The 16,482-nt window shown below is 39.5% G+C and overlaps 1 protein-coding gene across 1 annotated transcript in view; it reads left to right on the forward strand.

Moving 5' to 3' along the window:
- The window catches only part of LOC120112234 (uncharacterized), a 56,266-nt gene that overhangs the window by 13,702 nt on the left and 26,082 nt on the right, over window positions 1-16,482 (forward strand). The window lies entirely within an intron of this gene.

Consider the following 16,482-nt stretch of genomic DNA (forward strand, 5'->3'; position numbering starts at 1 on the left):
TAGATATTCCAACTATCATAGTATCAATGATGTACAAGCAAATGATCGCATAGTCACTATCCATGAACTTCGAAAATATACATTTATCATGATCATTTATAATAAAATTAAAAGATAGGATGGTCTTATCAATTTTTTCATGCCATTATTTGGGAGCATGTTCGAACCATATAGGAAATTAACAAGTTTGCACACCTTATTCTTTTGTCCCTCTACAACAAATCTTTTAGATTATTCCATGGGTATCTCGTCTTCTAAATTTTTGTTTAGAAAATGGAATCTTCACATCAATTTGATGAATGATTAGTTTATAGATGGAAGCAATAGGCAAAAGGATTATAAGAATTGTAATTCTAATTATAGAAAAATAGGTGTCAAAGTAGTTTAGGTTGTTCTTCGGGTTATATTCCTTAGCTACTAGCCTAATCTTATATTTTTCTATAGAATCATAAGGTCTAAGTTACTTTTGGAATATCCACTTGCAACCTAATTACTTACTTTCGAGTCATAGATAGGTTAGAATGTAGGTTGGGTTTTGAATGACTAAGTTGAACTCTTCCTTTCGAAAAGGAGCATCAACCGAAGACTTCATCTCTAAAAAGGTAGAAGGTTCACCATCAATAAGGAAAGTGGAGAATCCCTAATCAAGGTCTTTCCCCACCCTTGTGCCTCTTCCAAGTCCAACATGTCTACTATCAGATCTAGGCCTTTTACTCTTTTTTGATTCATGGGGAGACTCAATTTCAACAGGATTAAGTTATAAGAAGTGGATGATTTAGATGATATTGGATCAGAAACTTGGTTTCTAAAGAAAAAAATATTTTCAAAGTAAGTTACATCTCTAACCTCAATAAAAGTATTATCTGAGATGTCACTATCACTGTATTTGTCACAAGTAACCTATTGGTGTTACAATTAAAGAAATACCTTATAGAAATGGCATTTATAGTTTTGGGTCCTATCTTTTTTCTTTTAGATTCAGATGTACCAACCTAAGCTAGGCACCCCCACACTCTGAGATAATCTAACCTTGGAGTTCTTCCTTTTCAGAGTTCAAAGATGCTTTAGCATTATCTTCAAAAGGTACCTTATTTAGGATATAATAGACTAATAATAGGGCATCCCCCACAAGTGTTCGATATCCAGAATTAACTAATATTAAATTAATCATGTCCATTAAGGTTTAGTTTTTCTATTTGGCTACTGTCACGCCCCAAGCCCGGAGCGCAGCAGACGCCACACGCCCACACGGCGGACCGCACAAGCATGCAAGGCAGCAGATCATATCGCAATCACAAATATTTAAAGATGACATAATTATTTAAATTGTTCAAAAGCAGTCTTACAGAGTTTCAAAATAACATTTGCTGACATAATTCAAATGTCCAAACTAAGCAAACTAAAATGCCAATAACTGAAAAATCATCGAAAAATCTAACGCACTCCCCAATCCCGTGCGATCAAGCCTCTGGATCTGAAAAATAGAGAAAATAAAATAATGAGTTACACTAGCCCAGTAAGCAACAAAATACCCCAAAGTGGGGTCAGAGCATATCAGATCAAAATAGAGGATAATATCTAGAATAAATCATAAATATCATTGTTTTGCTGTTTTCAAAACTTAATATCATTTTTTCGAAAACTCTGATACTAGAATCTCAACATGATAGGCTACGGACACGTAACCCAGTGGCATGATTTCAAATATATTTCATGATAGGCTACGGACACGTAACTCTGATAGCCATGCTGAAAATTCATATATATATAAAAATATATTTCAAAAATTGTCCAATTATATTTTACGGATTTCAGAGCATATAACATGATTTTCAAATAAAATTTAACATGCCTGACCCATTTTACTGAATACAAAATATATGTCAAAACATAATCAGTTTATCAAATAATTTAGAAATCACACTTGAAGTATTAAGCTACTTACCTCTTCTCGCTTAATTCCTACTTCAGGCAGGCGGATCAGGTTCACCTGTTAACATTTAATTAATTTCTTTGTAAATTTCATAGCTAAGCGAAAATCAAAAATAATACTATCGGGTTTCGGGTTCAAGTTCGGAGTTGAACTGGATTTCGGGTTCGGATTTCAAATAGATCCAAATTGGGCCTAACCGGGCTGGACTGGGCCCAAGTTGGGCCTGAAATGGACAGGGCCCAACGGGCCTAGTTTGGCCCATGATGGGCCTCCTTCTTCCCCCAAACTCCCCATGGACAGGGGAAATAGAAACTGAGAGAGGAAGAGGGAAACTGTGGGGTGGTCGGCCTGGGTGGCCGGCCTAGGCGGCTGGGGGCCGTCGCCCGATCGACGGCCAGCCGATCACGGTGGCAGCCGGCAGCCGCTGCGGCTCCCGGCGTGAAGAAGCAACCGAGAATGGTCTTGGTTCATGGGGCCAAAACCAAGGGAGGAAAGCATGCATCGGCTAAGATCGGAGAGCACAAAGGGAAGAGAGCTTACCGGCAGTCGACGAAAGTGGCGGATCTCGGCTGGGGGAGGCTCGATCCGGCGGTCAAGCGGTGGCGGCGGCGCTCAGAACCGAGGGATGCAAATCTCCAAAACAGGGGAAGGCACGGGTGGTGATGGTGGTAGATCCGGCGGCATGCCAGCCACTTGGGAGGCAAAGGCAGAGGAAGGAGAGGGAGGAGGGAGGAGAGGAAGAAGAGGGAGCTCGGCGGTGGCCCTAGGGGAAGGAAAGATGGAGTTTTAAAGCCCCATTGTAACGGCCCTCCGCCGCGATTTTCGCGGCGGTCAAGCGAGATCTGCGGCCGTGAATTGGCTGCGGATGGACTGGGAGGGGTGTCGCGGGATACCCGCGGCGCCCTTGCCCCGTTTGTCCCCCGGAGGAGCCGGAGAGGATCGCGATTGCGATCCTCCGTTCCGGTTCCTCCCGAATCGAATCAGGGCTGAAGTCAGTGAGGGCTGCCGACTTCAGCCCCGTATCTCACATTCTTCCCTCATAAAAAAAATTTCGTCCTCGAAATTTAACATACCTTAGCTGGCAAAAAGGTCCGGATATTTTTCCTTCATCTCATCCTCCAGCTTCCACGTAGCCTCTCGTTTTGAGTGATTGCTCCACTGGATCTTAACATAAGGAATCGTGCACCTCCTCAACACTTGTTCTTTTCTATCAACCACACGTACAGGCTGCTCAGGATATGTCAAATCTTCTCTAAGCTGCAGGGGAGCCACTTTAATCACATGGCTCATATCTGGAATATACTTTCTCAACATAGAAACATGAAAAACATTGTGAACTCCAGACAGTGAAGGTGGGAGTGCCAATTTGTATGCCACAGCTCCTACTCTTTCCAAAATTTCAAAGGGGCCCACATAACGTGGACTGAGTTTTCCGCGTATTCCAAATCGCATCACCCTTTTAGTAGGAGACACTTTCAGAAACACATGATCTCCGACCTAAAATTCCAATTTCCTTATTCTATTATCTGCATAACTTTTCTGTTTGTTTTGAGCTATCCGGAGGCGTTCCCTGATTAGCTGGATCTTCTCTATTGTTTGCTGCACAATCTCGGGGCCCATAGTTTTCTTTCACCAACATCATCCCAATAGATAGGTGATCTACACTTTTTTCCATATAGAGCCTCATAAAGTGCCATTTGAATACTTGCCTGGTAACTGTTATTATATGCAAACTCAACCAAAGGCAAGTGACGGTCCCAGGAATCTTTCATATCCATTACACAAGCTCTTAGCTCTTCCAAGGTCTGAATGGTTCTTTCTGATTGGCCATCAGTCTGAGGGTGGAAAGCTGTGCTGAAGCTCAGAGTGGTCCCCAAGGCTTTATGCAAACTACCCCAAAAGTGAGATACAAACCGCGAGTCCCTATCGGAAACAATGGATACGGGTACTCTATGCAACCTCACTATTTGTTCAATGTAGAGCTCTGCAAACTTTTCCAAGGTCATTCCTACTTTGAATGCCAAAAAATGTGCCGACTTTGTCAATCTATCCACAATCACCCATATAGCATCATAACCTTTAGGAGTGCGAGGCAACCCGGAGACGAAGTCCATAGTGATGTGTTCCCACTTCCATTCAGGAAGTGGTAGGGGCTGCAACAACCCTGCCGGTCTTTGATGCTTTGCTTTAACTTGCTGACATGTCAAACACCGAGCCACAAGTTGTGCAATTTCTCTCTTCATATATTCCACCAAAATGTACTTTTCAAATCCTTATACATCTTAGTACCCCCAGGATGCACTGTATATCCAGTATTATGAGCTTCCCTTATAATTTCATTCTTTAAATCGGAGTCATTTGGAATACACATTCTGTTCCTGTATCTCAATGATCCATCCTCATGAAGTCTGAATTCTGATTGAGAACTTGATTCAATATCACTTCTAAGCTTTTGCAACTGAGGGTTATCTGCTTGAGCAATCCTGATCCTCTCTGTTGCCCAAGGTGACAAGCCAAGAGGGGGGGGGGGGGGGTGAATTGGTTTCTTTTACTTTTAACTATCTTATTTGTGTTAAATAATGAGTTAGTAAACTTAAACAAATCACAATACAAACAACAAGAAGTATAGTGGTTCGGTGCTCTCCTTAGCACCTACGTCCACTCCCCAAGCAACCCCTTGGAAATTCACTATAATCCCGCGGATTACAGTTGGATTGTTTTCCGGGCTCACAATCCAAAAACCTTTACACTTTGGTTTTCCGGGTTCACCAAAAACCTATGTTGGTTTTTCGGGCTCACCAACGAACCTTTACAATTGATTTTCTGGGTTCACCAATCAACCTATTCCTTTGGTTTTGCGGGCTAACCAACCAACCTTTACAAGTAGTTTAACAAATAAAGGAAGAAGATTTAAACTCCTAGATGAGCAAATGAAACAATATAATCAACAAAGAAGAGTTTAGAAAGTATTTATCGCTTGATGTGACTTCTCTCTTCTTTGTCAAGGATGCTTCTCTCTTTAAGGGTGGATGGAGCTCTTGATGACTCTTTGAATCTGCTCAACCACTTTCCTTTGATTCTTGAATGAAGCACTTGGATGAAGAAGATTAGGGCACTTTCTCTTTCTTGTGTACTCTTTGATATTCTTTGAAAAAGATGTTCTATCTGATGAATAGTATCACTTTAAATAGTTTCCTACATCCATTGGACAAGCCCCAATGGTTAGAATTCAAAAACTAGCCGTTACTCACTGTTGGAAGGACAAAAAGTACTTCTGCAGAACTAGCCGTTATGCTTCTGTCCGTGTTTGGGTCGGCTCAACCTGTCCTTGGGTCGACCCAACTTTCACTTGGGTCGACTCAAACTTTCCTTGGGTCGACCCTCTCAGAAACACAGAAACTTGCAATTCAGCCTTCCTTCACTTGGGTCGACCCAACCTTTCTTTGGGTCGACTCAAGGTTCAGTTGGGTCGACTCAACTTCTTCTTGGGTCGACCCTAACAGGGTTTCCAGAGAACCTTTTCTGTCTTCTGTTCTGTCTTGCCTTTGGGTTGACCCACTCAGGGTTTGGGTCGACTCAAGCTTGGGTCGACTCAACTTTATCTTGGGTCGACCCTCTCAGTAAATCCAGAGAACCATTTTCTGAGTTGTTTGAGGATCTTGATGTTTGGGTCGACTCATGCTTTCCTTGGGTCGACCCAACTCACTGTTCATCTGTGCCATTTTTGCAGAAGTGTGCCAAATGCTTTCTTGATGTGCCGGGGTCGACCCAATCATCCTTTGGGTCGACTCAATCTACACTTTGCTGCATCTCAAGGTTAGATTCATTCATATAAATAATGAAATGTATCTATATCAATTTATACAAATATACTGAGAGTAATAGACTTATAAATGAAGTATCGATTTAACTTATAACATACTCTAGATAATTGCTTGTTAATCATCAAAATAACACTATCATCCTCAATCTCCCCCTTTTTGATGATTACAAAATAAAGAGTATGAGCCTATTGATACTTATCTTAAAATTAGTTTTAAAAGGGCTTAACTTGCTGAAATTCAGCTTTTCAAAATATAAGAGTGAAGTCTCCCCCTATATCATTCAAATGTTGCCAATTTGACTTTTTGAATTGCTCCCCCTTTCATTTATAATTCTTTAAAGATGAAACTCCAAAAATTTGAGTTAAAACATGAGTTTCAGGTTATGTATCGAGGTGTGAAAGGTGCGTGCCAAATTCTGAAATTCTATGTGCCAAATTCTGAAATTTGATAGAAATATTTGATTTGATCATTTTCATTGTTACAAATTGCTCCCCCTTGGATGTATATGATTTTCAATTTGTTTTACAAGTTATTTCTCTTTCTTTCTTTACTTCTCCTCTTATTGCTCTATCTTTACTTCTCCCCCTATTACTCTTTCTTTACTTCTCCCCCTTTTTGTTATCATCAAATAGGTGCATGGGAAAAGACACAAAAAAAAAATAACAAACATTCAAACTTCATTGATCAAAATAGAAACATTTTAGTACATTCATGTCAAAAACAAAAGCAAATACAATGTTCCTCAGTCAAAGTTTAAAGATACATGATAAACACAAAATACATATGAGAACTAGATATCTAGCCTAGGCTCTAAACAGAAATGCTAATATCAGCCTAGGGAGTATCTAATGGCTGGGATCTAGTCCTTATCCTCCTAGTGTACGTGGCGAGGGGAGGTGGAGCCTGGTGAGACTGTGTCTGGCATGGAGCACGACGAGCTGGATGACTCTGTGCCGAAATCTCTGACTCAGCAGCCTGTGGCACAGATGGTCCATGGGTCTCTCTCTCTCCGGAGTGCTCCTATCTGCTGCCTCAGCTCACTGATCTCAGCAGACATGATGTCCAATCGGCTCGTCAGCCCATCAGTAATAGTCTTCGCCTGAGCTGACATACTGTCTAATCTGCTCGTCAGTCCGTCTGTGATAGTCCTCGCCTGAGCTGACACAAGCTCAGTCATCCTACTCCAGAACTCATCTGTGTCTCTCGGAGGAACAGATGACGATGGTCCAGCCTCCGAAGGTGCAGTAGGATGATCCATATGCTCCTCATCCTCAGGGATATGGTCTCCAATATCTGGTGCATCACCCTCTGGTCCCTCACCCTGAATCCCTGCTCCAGTATGAACCCACTGCCCGTTCACTTTCCAGTTTTGAGGAAGGCATAGAACTCCCGAACTAATCCGGGGTAGATCATCACATCTAGGGAGCAAAGATACTCCCAACCTTGCCTTTGGATCCATTCCCTCAAACGAAACCCTTCTTGATCAAAGAACTCGGAGTGGATCCTTCTCCCCGTTGTAACTGGTCTCCCCGCAAATCTTGCAAGTATTACTGAGGGGGAAGGAGGAGGAGGTGGCTCTGCACGTGCCTCACATTGTGGAGACACTGTAGATGGCTCCGTAGGTTACCTTTCCTCACGTTGGATCCGTGAGACTCTTCCGGATCTCTTGGCTACGGCTCTTTTGGGTCCCATTTCTCCAAGATCTTAAGGTAATCTACTGTTTGGAGATGTTTGGAGGAGTTTGGAGAGTGGGGAATAGAGTATTCAGAAGAGGACAAGGGCAAACAGTGCCCTAATAGAGCTTTCGGGTCCCCTTTTTAACAGTAGGGTCCCTACGTTGGGTCGACTCAACGTTGGGTCGACCCTATTCTGGGTTGGGTCGACCCAAGTGCAGAATTTTTCTTTTCTCCTCCTTTTTGCTTCTAAAAATTTTTCTTGCTTCCAATCCTTATAAATTCTTTCTGGGACAATGATACATGAGTAAGGAATCTATAGATGACAAGTTTGACTCATGTTTCATGGATTTTTAGAAATTGGAGGAATGTATCATGAGACTACTTGCTCCCTTTTATATTTCTTCAATAAAAAGGATCACATATGCCTAATTCCCTCCTTAGCGTGCAGAATCTATCTTCACTCAATGATTTTGTGAATATGTCGGCTAATTGTTTTTCAGTGCATATATGCTCAATACATATGTTTCCATTTTGCACATGATCCCTAATAAAATGATATTGTATTTCTATGTGTTTGGCTTTAGAATGCTGAACCGGATTTTTAGTAAGATTGATGGCACTAGTATTATCACACTTAATAGGAATATTATCTAGCTTAACTCCATAGTCCTCTAGTTGTTGCTTAAGCCATAGTACTTGAGCACAACAACTACCAGCAGCTATATATTCAGCTTCAGCTGTTGACAGTGCCACTGAATTCTGCTTTTTGCTAAACCATGATACTAAGTTGTTTCCTAAGAATTGACATGTGCCACTTGTGCTTTTCTTATCTAATTTGCATCCAGCAAAATCAGCATCTGAGTATGCAAGCAAATCTAGACAAGAGTCTCTAGAGTACCATAATCCAATATTTGTAGTTCCTCTTAAATATCTAAGGATTCTTTTAACAGCACTTAGATGTGATTCCTTAGGATCTGATTGGTATCTAGCACATATTCCTACACTAAATACGATGTCTGGTCTACTAGCTGTAAGGTAGAGCAAGGATCCAATTAGTCCTCTATAAAGCTTAATATCAATACTCTTCCCTTTTTCATCTTTGTCTAGCTTACTAGTGGGATTCATTGGAGTGCCTACTCCCTTATGATTTTCATTTCCAAACTTCTTTAGTATTTCCTTTGTATACTTAGTTTGATGAATGAAGATTCCTTCTTTAGTTTGTTTGATTTGTAATCCTAGAAAGAAACTTAGTTCTTCCATCAAACTCATTTCGAATTCTCCATGCATTAAATCAGCAAATTCTTTGCAAAGAGTATCATTTGTGGCACCAAAGATTATGTCATCTACATATATTTGTACCACTAATAGATTTTTGTCCTTTCTTTTGAGAAATAGTGTTTTATTTACATTTCCTCTACTAAAGTCATTATTAAGCAGAAATTTGCTTAATCGATCATACCAAGCCCTAGGTGCTTGCTTTAATCCATATAATGCCTTATGTAGTCTAAACACATGATTTGACAATTCATGATTCTCAAAACCAGGAGGTTGCTCTACATATACTTCCTCCTCTATTAAACCATTTAAGAATGCACTTTTTACATCCATTTGATACAATTTGAAATCCATGAAACATGCAAATGCTAGAAGTAATCTAATAGCCTCTAATCTTGCTACAGGAGCAAATGTTTTATCAAAATCTATTCCTTCTTCTTGATTGTATCCCTTAGCTACAAGTCTAGCCTTATTTCTTATAACTAACCCATTTTCATCTAATTTATTTCTAAATATCCATTTTGTTCCAATTACTGAGTTATGCTTTGGTCTTTCAGTTAATGTCCATATATTACTTCTTTTGAATTGATTTAATTCATCTTGCATGGCATTTATCCAATTAGTATCTTTTTCAGCTTCTTCATAAGTCTTAGGTTCTAATTGTGAAACAAAAGCAAGATAATCATTTAAGTTTCTAAGAGATGATCGAGTTCTTACCCCTTGAGATGGATCACTAATGATTAAGTCTTTAGGGTATCCATATGCATACCTCCATTCCTTTGGCAAGCTTTGGGATTGTGGTGGCACGCAATCATCTCCCTTATCTTGAATTGGCACGTCATCAATATTCAACTTTTCAAAGTCGATAATTCCTGTATCATCATCAACAATATTTTCTTTCCTAGCAGACTCACTATCAGACTCATCAAATATAATATTGACTGACTCTTCCACTACTAGAGTTCTTTTATTGAATACTCTGTATGCCCTGCTAGATGTGGAGTATCCTAAGAAGATACCTTCATCTGACTTGGCATCAAATTTACTTAGATCCTCCTTGCCATTGTTTAAGATGAAACATCTACATCCAAATACTTTAAGATATTTAGCAGTTGGTTTCTTATTCTTCCAAAGTTCATAAGGAGTTTTCTTGGTTATTGGTTGTATTAAAACTCGATTTAGAATATGGCAAGCAGTGCTTATAGCTTCAGCCCAAAAGTACTTTGGAAGATTTGACTCACACAACATCGTGCGTGCCATTTCTGCCAATGTCCTATTTTTTCTTTCAATAACCCCATTTTGTTGAGGCGTTCTAGGTGCTGAAAATTGATGTGAAATACCATTTTTAGTACAAAATTCTTCAAAATGTTGATTTTCAAATTCAGTACCATGATCACTTCGAATTGCTACTAAGGTGAGTTTCTTTTCATTTATGATATTATTATATAGTTTCAAGAATTCTGAAAATGTTTCATTCTTATGTGCCAAAAATGAAACCCATGTATATCTTGAAAAATCATCAACAATAACTAGTCCATACTTCTTCCCTCCTAGACTCGCAGTTCTAGTGGGTCCAAATAAATCCATGTGTATGAGTTCAAAAGGCCTAGTTGTTAATACTATATTCTTTGATTTGAAAGATGATTTAGTTTGTTTTCCCAATGAACATGGTCCACAGATTTTGTCCTTTTCAAAAATCAATTTTGGCACATCCTTTATTAATTCCTTCTTGACTAGTTTTGAGATTAATTCCATACTAGCATGTCCTAGTCTACGATGCCAAAGCCAACTTGTTTCATTTTTCTTTTCTTCATTAGTAATTAAGCATAATTCATTTTTCTTGCCTCAATCATGAAGATCTACCAAGTAAATATTTCTTTGCCTTTGTCCTACAAGTACAATGCTATTATCTTTAGGATTTGTGATTATGCATACAGATGCTTCAAATGTGACTTTAAACCCTTTATCACAAAATTGACTTATGCTAAGCAGATTATATTTCAATCCCTTAACTAATAAGATATTTTCTATAAAAATAGATGGAGTAATAAAAATTTTATCCTTTCCAATGATATGCCCTTTACCATTATCTCCATAGGTTACTACTCCACCCTTCTTTGATTCCAAGGTGACAAATTGATCTACGTCACAGGTCATGTGTCTTGAACAGCCTCTATCTAGATACCATCGTTTTTCCACTTTATCAGCTGCAAGACACCCCTGCAATCAAGATCAAAAAAGAGCTTTAGGTACCCAAACTATGTTGGGTCCTTTAGGGTTAGTACTTGATGTTCCTTTTGGAACCCAAACTTTCTTGAATTTAATCTTTTGATTATTACTTAATTTGTTTTGACTGGACTTTCTATAGTTATATTCATATGCTCTATGTCCTAATTTATTGCAGCAATGACAAGTAATATTTTCACTTTTAGCTTTTACAAAAATGTTCTTTAAGAATTTTTGTTTCCTATTTGTTTTATATCCTAATCCAACCTTATCGTATACAGCTTTTTGACTATCAAGAATCATATTTAATTTGGTAGAGCTAAGTGTAAATTTATCTACCAAGGATTTATATTTTTCAGCATCTTCTTTTAACTTGATGTTTTCAGCAATTAGATTCTTGGTTTCATTTGTAAGTTTTCTACTTAATGTTTCATAGTTATGAGACAGTTTTAACTTATCTTGGATAAGAGATTGATTTTCTTTTTTTAGAATTTTATTTTTATTGATTAGTTTCTTATGTTCTTCCATGAGTTCTAAGAATGCATCATGCAATTCATCAACAGTAAAATCACAGTCAAGTTCAGAATCTACCTCATCGTCATTGGCCATATGACACATTTGGGCCGTCTCTTGATGATCTTCCTCTTCCGAACTTGACTCCTCACTTTCACTCCATTCAGCCATAAAGTTCTTCTTTTTCAGTTTTCTTGCCATCCATTTCAAATCTGGGCAATCTATCTTATAATGCCCGAATTTGTTACACTCATAGCAAATAGGAGTTTCTTTTTTCTTTTCTTTGTCCTTACCCTTTTCTTTGCTTGAGCTACCTTTGAGGAAGGGTTTCTTTCTATAAAATCTATTCTTACCTCTCATAAATTTTCTGAATTTTCTTCCAAGCATAGCCATCCCTTCTTCATCAAATTCATCATCATCATCTGAATCTTCCGATTCAGTTTGTTGTTTAGGGGTGGTAGTCTTTAGGGCAATGGGCTTTCTTCTCTTAACCTCATCTTCCGAATTTTGCCTCATTGTCAACTCATGGGTCATGAGTGATCCTAGAAGCTCCTCTAATTGCAGTGTGTTGAGGTCCTTAGCTTCTTGAATTGCGGTTACCTTGGCCTCCCAAATTCTTGGTAGAGACCTGAGAATTTTTCGCACCAATTCAGAGTTAGTGTAAGACTTTCCTAAACTCTTAAGCCCATTTATAATGTCTGTAAAACGAGTAAACATATCAGTTATGGACTCAGTAGAGTCCATTTTAAATAATTCATACTTGTGTACTAATATGTTTATCTTTGACTCCTTAACTTGATTGGTCCCTTCATGAGTGACCTCAAGTATGTCCCAAATTTCTTTAGCAGAGATGCAAGTAGATATTCTATTAAATTCACTTACATCTAATGAGCAATAAAGTACATTTATAGCTTTAGCATTTAACTGTGCCAATCTTCTATCACTTTCATTCCAATCCATTTCTGGTTTGGGTATGATAGTGCCCTCTATATTAAGTGTGGGTGTGTGAGGTCCTCTAGTAATGATGTACCATAATTCATAATCTGAAGCTTAAATGAATATCCTCATCCTAGCTTTCTAATATATGTAGTTTGTGCCATTAAATAGAGGTGGTCTATTTGTGGATTGCCCCTCACTCATAGAACATCCCACTTGGGTTGTCATGATCTTTAACTCTTGATTGTGAGATCAATGAGTACTATTGGAGCACCTTGCTCTGATACCACTTGTTGCCCAAGGTGACAAGCCAAGAGGGGGGTGAATTGGTTTCTTTTACTTTTAACTATCTTACTTGTGTTAAATGATGAGTTAGTAAACTTAAACAAATCACAATACAAACAACAAGAAGTATAGTGGTTCGGTGCTCTCCTTAGCACCTACGTCCAGTCCCCAAGCGACCCCTTGGGAATTCACTATAATCCCGCGGATTACAGTTGGATTATTTTCCGGGCTCACAATCCAAAAACCTTTACACTTTGATTTTCCGGATTCACCAAAAACCTATGTTGGTTTTACGGGCTCACCAACGAACCTATGTTGGTTTTTCGGGCTCACCAACGAACCTTTACAATTGGTTTTCCGGGTTCACCAATCAACCTATTCCGTTGGTTTTGCGGGCTAACCAACCAACCTTTACAAATAGTTTAACAAATAAAGGAAGAAGATTTAAACTCCTAAATGAGCAAATGAAACAATATAATCAACAAAGAAGAGTTTAGAAAGTATTTATCGCTTGATGTGACTTCTCTCTTCTTTGTCAAGGATGCTTCTCTCCTTAAGGGTGGATGGAGCTCTTGATGACTCTTTGAATCTGCTCAACCACTTTCCTTTGATTCTTGAATGAAGCACTTGGATGAAGAAGATTAGGGCACTTTCTCTTTCTTGTGTACTCTTTGATATTCTTTGGAAAAGATGTTCTATCTGATGAATAGTGCCACTTTAAATAGTTTCCTACATCCATTGGACAAGCCCCAATGGTTAGAATTCAAAAACTAGCCGTTACTCACTGTTGGAAGGACAAAAAGTACTTCTGCAGAACTAGCCGTTATGCTTCTGCCCGTGTTTGGGTCGGCTCAACCTGTCCTTGGGTCGACCCAACTTTCACTTGGGTCGACTCAAACTTTCCTTGGGTCGACCCTCTCAGAAACACAGAAACTTGCAATTCAGCCTTCCTTCACTTGGGTCGACCCAACCTTTCTTTGGGTCGACTCAAGGTTCAGTTGGGTCGACTCAACTTCTTCTTGGGTCGACCCTAACAGGGTTTTCAGAGAACCTGTTCTGTCTTGCCTTTGGGTCGACCCACTCAGGGTTTAGGTCGACTCAAGCTTGGGTCGACTCAACTTTATCTTGGGTCGACCCTCTCAGTAAATCCAGAGAACCATTTTCTGAGTTGTTTGAGGATCTTGATGTTTGGGTCGACTCATGCTTTCCTTGGGTCGACCCAACTCACTGTTCATCTGTGCCATTTTTGCAGAAGTGTGCCAAATGCTTTCTTGATGTGCCGGGGTCGACTCAATCATCCTTTGGGTCGACTCAATCCATACTTTGCTGCATCTCAAGGTTAGATTCATTCATATAAACAATGAAATGTATCTGTATCAATTTATACAAATATACTGAGAGTAATAGACTTATAAATGAAGTATCGATTTAACTTATAACATACTCTAGATAATTGCTTGTTAATCATCAAAATAACACTATCATCCTCACTCTCTATCAAGGTAGGTTGGACACGTAGGTTTGCCAATTGTGCATCAAGGTCATGCCAACATATCTCAATTTTTGCTCTCCTCAGATCTTCCAGAATTCTCCTCTGAGAGGTGAGTAAGGCAGCAATACTACCAGTGGATTTTCTGCTCAGTGCATCTGCTACCACATTAGCTTTTTCCGGATGGTAATGAATAGACAAATCCTAATCCTTCAGTAACTCTAACCATCTTCTCTGTCTCATGTTTAGTTCCTTCTGGGTAAAAAGGTATTTCAAACTTTTGTGATCAGTGTACACCTTACAAGGTTCACCATATAAATAATGTCTCCAAATCTATAATGCAAACACAACAGCAGCAAGTTCCAGATCATGAACGGGGTAGTTCTCCTCATATGACTTTAATTGTCAGGAAGCATATGCAATAACCTTATCATTCTGCATCAGCACACAACCCAATCCTTTCTTTGAGGCATCACTGTAGATGGTATAACCTTCGCCACTAGAGAGAAGGGTAAGGATGGGAGCGGACACCAAACGTTGCTTAAGCTCCTGGAAGCTCTGTTCACATTTATCTGACCACTCAAACTTAACTCCTTTACGAGTTAGTCGAGTCAAAGGTGCAGCAATAGAGAAAAAATCCTCAACAAATCGTCTATAATATCCTGCTATGCCCAAGAAGCTGCGAATCTCAGTAACACTGTTGGGTCTGCTCCAGTTGACCACTGCCTCGATCTTCTTTGGATCCACATAGATACCCTCTTTAGATATTACATGCCCTAGGAACATCACACTGTCTAGCCAGAATTCACTTTTCTTCAACTTATCATACAACTGCTCTTGTCTTAGGGTTTTCAGTACTAACCTCAAATGCTGCTCGTGCTCGGCCTGGCTTCCAGAATAGATCAAGATATCAACAATAAAGACTACTACAAATTTGTCCAGAAAGGGTCTGAACACCCTGTTCATCATATCCATAAAAGCTGCAGGGGCATTTGTCAGTCCAAAAGGCATGACCAAAAATTCATAGTGCCCATAACAAGTATGAAAAGCAGTTTTAGGCACATCTTCAGCCCTTATCTTTAATTAATGGTACCCACAACGAAGATCAATTTTGGAGAATATTTGAGCACCCTTTAACTGATCAAATAAGTCATCAATTCTTGGTAGAGGATACTTGTTCTTTATTGTTACTTTATTTATCTCTCGATAATCAATACATAATCTCATACTACCATCCTTCTTCTTTACAAATAAGATTGGAGCTCCCTAAGGTGAAACACTAGGTCTGATGAAATCCTTATCAAGAAGATCCTGCAACTGCTCCTTTAATTCTTTCATTTCAGCTGGAGCCATTCTATAGGAGGTCATAGAGATTGGTGTGGTACCAGGAATCAAATCAATTGCAAATTCAATTTCTCTATCTGGTGGCAAGCTAGAAAGGTCTTCCAGAAAGACATCAGGGTATTCATTCACTACTCGAATATCTTCCAATCTTTGATATGATTGTCTGGTATCAACCACTGTGGCAATATACGCCATACTCCCCTTTCTAAGCAGCCGCTTAATTTGCATAGCGGAGACAACTCGAGGGGAGGTATAAGCACCACTACCTACGAAGCTGAATTCAGTATCTCTGGGGATCTGAAAGTTTACTCGTTTCTCATGGCAGTTAGTGGTGGCAAATTGTGATGCTAACCAGTCCATACCGAGGATTATGTCAAAGTCATGCATATCTATAACTATCAAATCAGCAGGCAAGTCTCTACCTAATATCTGAATAGGACAAGTCTTGCAGACCTAGTTACCAATCATCCTGCTCCCGGCAAGAGTGCTAACATGTAAATCATACTCTAATTGCACACAAGGCAGGTCATGTTTTTGCACAAATGTAGATGACACAAAGGAATGCATAGCGCCAGAATCAAATAATGTATGAGCATAAACAGAAGCAACTGGCAATGTACCTGACACCACAGTGTTGGATGCCTGAGCATCCTGCTGAGTCAGTGCATGAATACGACCCTGTGTGCGCGGTCTCCCTCCTTTCTGCTGCTTAGGAGAAGAAGGCTGAGCTGACTGAGCCGGAGCAGGAGAAATTTGTACTTGCTGAGGTTCTTGTAGTTTGAGGCCTCTGAACTGATCGAAGGTCCTGTTGAGGACACTCGGCTACCTTATGACCCTGCTGGCCGCATCTGAAACAAGCACCGGATAATCGTCTACAATGTTCAGTCTTATGCATATCACCACATGCATCACACTTATGCTTCTCTTGCTGAATAGTTTTTCCAAAAGATCCTTGCTTTCCTAATTGCCAAGATTGATTAT

This window comes from Phoenix dactylifera, chromosome 2 (genome assembly GCF_051530095.1).
Source record: "Phoenix dactylifera cultivar Ajwa chromosome 2, Ajwa_hap1_PhDact_Kaust_v1.1, whole genome shotgun sequence".
Taxonomy (NCBI): Eukaryota; Viridiplantae; Streptophyta; class Magnoliopsida; order Arecales; family Arecaceae; genus Phoenix; species Phoenix dactylifera.